This window comes from Arachis stenosperma, chromosome 2 (genome assembly GCF_014773155.1).
Source record: "Arachis stenosperma cultivar V10309 chromosome 2, arast.V10309.gnm1.PFL2, whole genome shotgun sequence".
Lineage (NCBI taxonomy): Eukaryota > Viridiplantae > Streptophyta > Magnoliopsida > Fabales > Fabaceae > Arachis > Arachis stenosperma.
The window spans coordinates 67,809,806-67,815,192 of NC_080378.1; the positions used below are offsets into that span (position 1 = coordinate 67,809,806).

Consider the following 5,387-nt stretch of genomic DNA (forward strand, 5'->3'; position numbering starts at 1 on the left):
AATTGTACAAGATAGCTGAGAAGCCTTCCATCAATGCAAAGTTGGCATTCCCACACCTCATCTGTCACCTATGCAATTCAGCTGGAATTGTCATAGAGGAAGATATCTCTATTGGGGAGGACAAGCCCATCACTAAGAAGAGGATGGAGCAAACTAGAGAGCATGCACAAGAGCCTGTATGTGTAGCCACCTCAGCATGAGATCCCTGAGATGCCTCAAGGGATGTATTTTCCTCTTCAAAGCTATTAGGATTAATGGCAGACTTCTCTTGGAGAACTAAGTACTAAAAGAGAACAATTGAGGGTGGAGTATCAAGAGCACTCCATCACCCTCAATGAAATAAGGGAATACCAAAGATCCATTAGTGAAAATCAAAGAGCTATGAGGGAAGAACAACAAAGGCAAAGGAGTGACATTGAAGAGATCAAGCATCACATTGGATCCTCAAGGAGGAGCACTAGTTGACACCACTAAAGTGAATAAAATTTAGCAAATAAGGGCAGGGCCTGATGAGCGGATATTTTAAACGCTTTTTGGCATCATTTTCATATAGTTTTTAGTATGTTGTGTTTAGTTTTTAATAGGTTTTTATAGGTTTTAGTGTTAAATTCATATTTTTAGATTCTACTATGAGTTTGTGTATTTTTGTGCAATTTTAGGTATTTTCTGAACGTATGAATAAACAGTGCATATTTAAAGTTAGAATTTTAGAATTTTGGCTCCTAAAAGAATGATGAAAAAGGAAAAGTATTATTGATAATCTGAAAAATCCAAAAATTGATTCTTGAAGCAAGAAAAAGTAGCAGGAAGAAAAAGTAAAAAATTACATAGGCATGCAAAAAAGAAAGAAAAAATGGTAAAAAAAATAAAGAGAAAAATTCATTACTGCCAAAAAATGCAGGAAAAGGAGGGCAGATTGAAAAATCCAATAACCCTTTAAACCAAAAGACAAGGTTAAAAGGATCCAAGGCGTTGAGCATCAGTTGTTAGGAGATCCTAAAGGAATAAAATCCTGGCCTAAGTGACTCAACCAAGCTATCCCTAACCATGTGCTTGTGGCGTGAAGGTGTCAAGTGAAAAGATTGAGAATGAGCGGTTAAAGTCGTGATCCAAAGCAAAAAGGTTGTGCTTAAGAACCCTGGACACCTCTATCTGGAGATTCTAGCAAAGCTGAATCACAATCCATAAGGGTTCACCCAGTTAAAGTGTCTGTGTCATTTATATATCAGGTGGTAATACTGGAAAACAAAGTGCTTAGGGTCACGGCCAAGACTTTGAAAGCCGTGTTCAAGAATAAAAAAGAACTGAACTAGGAGAGTCAATAATATCATCTGGATTTATGTTCCTAAAGAGGCCAACACTTTTGAGTTTCAATGGATAGTGAGATGCCAAAACTATTCAGAAGCAAAAAGCTACTAAGTCCCGCTCATCTAATTGAAACTGAGCTTCATTGGAAATTTTAAAATTTATTTGTATCATACTTTCCTTTTTATCCTACTGCGTTTTTAGTTGCTTGGGGACAAGCAACAGTTTAAGTTGGGTGCTGTGATGAGCGAATATTTTATACACTTTTTTGGCATCATTTTCATATAGTTCTTAGTATGTTTTGTTTAGTTTTTTTTTTAAGTTTTTATAGGTTTTAGTGTTAAATTCACATTTGGATTCTACTATGAGTTGTGTGTTTTTGTTCAATTTCAGGTATTTTCTTACTGAAATTGAGGAGCTGGAGCAAAAGTCTGATTCAGAGACAGAGAAAGCACTACAGATGCTGCCAAGATCTGACCTTCTTGGACTCAGAAGAGCTTTTTGGAGCTACACAAGTCCAAATGAAGCTTTCTCAATGGCTATGGAAAGCTGACTTCCATAGCTTTCCAGCAATTTATAATAGTCCATACTTTACTTTGGATTAGAAGGCCCAAAACTGGCGTCCAACGCCAGCCTCCTACCCCCTTCCAGGCGTCCAGCGCCCAAGGAGAAGAGACCAGCGTCCAAATGCCCAAAGAGGACCCCTTAGCCATTTTTCAACACCTTAGAGGCCTCATAGCACGTGGATCTCATCAAAGCTCAGACCAAACACTCACCAAGTTGGCCCCAAAAGCGAATTTTAGCACTAAAAAGACTGTTTTACCCTTACTAGTCATTAGTTTAGTATTTAAAGGAAAAGATCAAACTTGTTTAGGATATTCTTCCTTCTTTGGCCACTTTACACAATATTTTTGTTTGACACATTGTACTTTCTATCAGTATGAGTTTCTAAACCTCCTAGGTTGAGGGGAGGAGCCCTGCTAAGTTTTATGGATTAATAAAAGTACACCTGTTCTTTCTCAATTTGTGTTTGATTTTCTATTCTAAGATGTATATTCGTTCTTCATCAATATGAATGCGTTGAAATGGCATAAGGTTATCACATTCTACATGGGTTTAGAGTGCGTCTTTAATCGCAACATGATGAACCACCAGCTTGATTATACATCTCTTAGACGGCTAATCCACGACTTTGTTGGAGACTTCTCGAGACACTAGTTCAGCCAATTTACGGGGAGATTAGGGTCTCTGTGGTAGAGGCTAGAACCAAAAGGCGTAGCATCCTCTGATCTGGAAGATCCGACCTTGTCTGTGGCGTTTTGAGTAGGATCACTAAAGAGAATAGACTGCAGGAGCTTTACCCTTAATCAGAATGGATCCGCACTAACCCTGGGGTTCAGATCTGGAGGAGTATTGGTGGCTGCTCAAACCAGCGTCAATCACATACAGCCTGCCATAGAAGAAATCATTCATAATTGAAGAAGACAGTAATGGCAGAGTTAATCCAAAAGTACAAAGCATCTCCAAACCTTAATCAATTCTTTATCACTGTTTACATTCCAAATCACAAAGTATTTTATACACTTTTCTTTATTCCTTTAATGCAATTAAACCTCAATCCAACAACTCTTCTATCTGCCTGACTAAGACCTACAAGATAACCATATCTTGCTTCAAACCACAATCCTCATGGGATCGACCCTGACTCACTCAGGTAATGCTTGGACGACCCAATGCACTTGCTGGTTCAGTCGTGCAGAGCACGGGGATTTGTGCACCAAGTTTTTGGTGTCGTTGCCAGGGATTGTTCGAGTTTAGATAACTAATGGATTATCTTGTTCCCTAGATCAGGTTTTTTTTTATTTTGTTTGAGTCTTTTATTTTTATTTTCTTCTTTATTTTCGAAAAAAAAAATTAAAAACCTTTTCAAAAATGTTTTTATTTTTCTTTGTTTAATCTTTGCTCTTGGTTTGAGTCCTTTTGTTTTTGCTCTTGGTTAAATTTTCAAAATTTTGAGTCTTTCTTTCAAAAAATTTTTCAAAAATAGTTTTTTGATTAAATCTTGTGTCAAATTTTAAGTTTGGTGTCTTTTGCATGTTCTTGTGTTCTTTCAGTTTTTTGAGTTTTGTTCTTGGTGTTCTTCTTAATCTTCAAAGTGTTCTTGTGTTTTCTTTTTGTTTTGATCCTAAAAATTCTTAAGTTTGGTGTCCCTTTGTGTTTTTCCTTCAAATTTTCGAAAACTAGGTGGTTTTGTTCTAAAAATTTTTAAGTTTTGTCTCTTTTACTTGTTTTTCTCTTTCTTCATTAAATTCAAAAATAAAAATATCTTTTCTATTTCTAATTTTATTAAATTTTCGAAAATTTTTAAATAAAAATCACAATTTTAATTTCAAAATTTTATCTTATCTTATCTTAGTTTAAGAATCAACATTCAAATCTTTTCAAAATCAAATTTTTTCAAAAAAATCTTATCTTTTTCAAAATCTTATCTTATCCTTTTATCTTTCTTCAAAATTCAAAAAAAAATTATCTTATCTTATTTCAATTTTAGAAAATCAATTTTCAAAATTTCAAATTTCAAATTTCAAATTTCAAATTTCAAACTTTAAAATCAAATCTTTTTCAAAATTAAATTTCAAATCTTACCTTTTTCAAATCTTTTCAAACTCTTATCTTATCTTTTCTAATTTCAACTTTTAAAATTAAATCTTTTTCAAATCTTTTTAATTTCTTATCTTATCTTTTCTAATTTCAAATTTTTAAGTTCAAATCTTTTTTAACCTCCTATCTTATCTTATTTTCATATCTTTCTTAATTAATTACTTACCTCCTCATTCTTCTTTTTCAAAATTTCCTAACTACTTCTTCTGTCTCCTAATTTTCAAAAATTCCTTCTTCTTCTCTCTCTTCTATTTTAAAAAATTCACTAACTAATTTCAATTCTTTTTAGTTTATTAACCTTAATTTTCAAAAATAATAAATAAATAAAATAAAAATATTTCTATTCTTATTTACCTCTTTTATTTCTAATTCTTTTCTTCTTTACTTCTATTTATTCGAAGTCCTCTTCTCCTATTTTCAAAATATTCTTCTTCTCCTTCTTCCATCTTCACTTTTCTATCTTCCTCTTCTTTTTTCACATCACACTGGGAGCCTTCTATACTCAAATTAGACATAGAAGCTTCCTTTCTTCCTTTTCTTCTTTCCTTATTTATGACCAGGAACAGGGATAAAGAATCCCTTTTTAATCTTGATCCTGAACCTGAAAGGACTTTAAAAAAGAGCTTACAATAATCTAGAGCACAACACTCCGGAAAAAACCTTTCATAAAATTTTGAACAAGAAATCGGAGACATGGCCGAACCTGAAGGAGAGGCAAGAAAGGTTCTTGGTGACTTCACCATGCCTATCTCTGACTTTTATGGCAGGAGTATCTCTGTACCTGCCATTGGAGCTAACAATTTTGAGCTTAAGTCTCAGTTAGTCTCTCTTTTGCAACAGAACTACAAATTCCATAGACTTCCAACGGAAGATCCACATCAATTCTTAGCTGAATTCTTGCGGATCTGTGATATTGTCAAGACCAAAAGAGAGCTTAGACTCTTGCGAAAAGCTAGTTAATGCTTTTCTTGCTAAATTCTTTCCCCTTCAAAGGATGAGCAAAATTAGAGTGGAAGTTCAAACCTTCAGACAAAGAGAAGGTGAATCCCTCTATGAAGCTTAGAAAAGATACAAGCAATTGATCAGGAGATGTCCTCCTCATATGCTCTCAAAATGGTCTATCATAGGCGTGTTCTATGATGGTCTGTCTGTGATGTCCAAAATTTCATTGGACAGCTCTGCAAGTGGATCACAACACTTGAAGAAAATGCCTGTAAAAGCAAGAGAACTCATTGAGATGGTTGCAAACAACCAATTCATGTACACTTCTAAAAGAAATCCTGTAAACCATGGGATATCTCAGAAGAAAGGAGTTCTTGAAGTTAAAACTCTGAATGCCATATTGGCCCAGAACAAGATCTTGACTCAACAGGTCAATATGATCTCCCAGCATTTGACTGGAATGCAAATTGCAGCTGGCA

At 34.5% G+C, this 5,387-nt stretch overlaps 1 non-coding gene across 1 annotated transcript; it reads right to left on the reverse strand.

Annotated features, from left to right (window-relative positions):
• Positions 1 to 4,966: 4,966 nt before the first annotated feature.
• LOC130965134 (small nucleolar RNA R71) lies at positions 4,967 to 5,073 on the reverse strand. The gene has a single exon (XR_009081187.1). It is a non-coding gene; the product is annotated as a small nucleolar RNA R71 (small nucleolar RNA).
• Between the last annotated feature and the right edge of the window lie 314 nt (positions 5,074 to 5,387).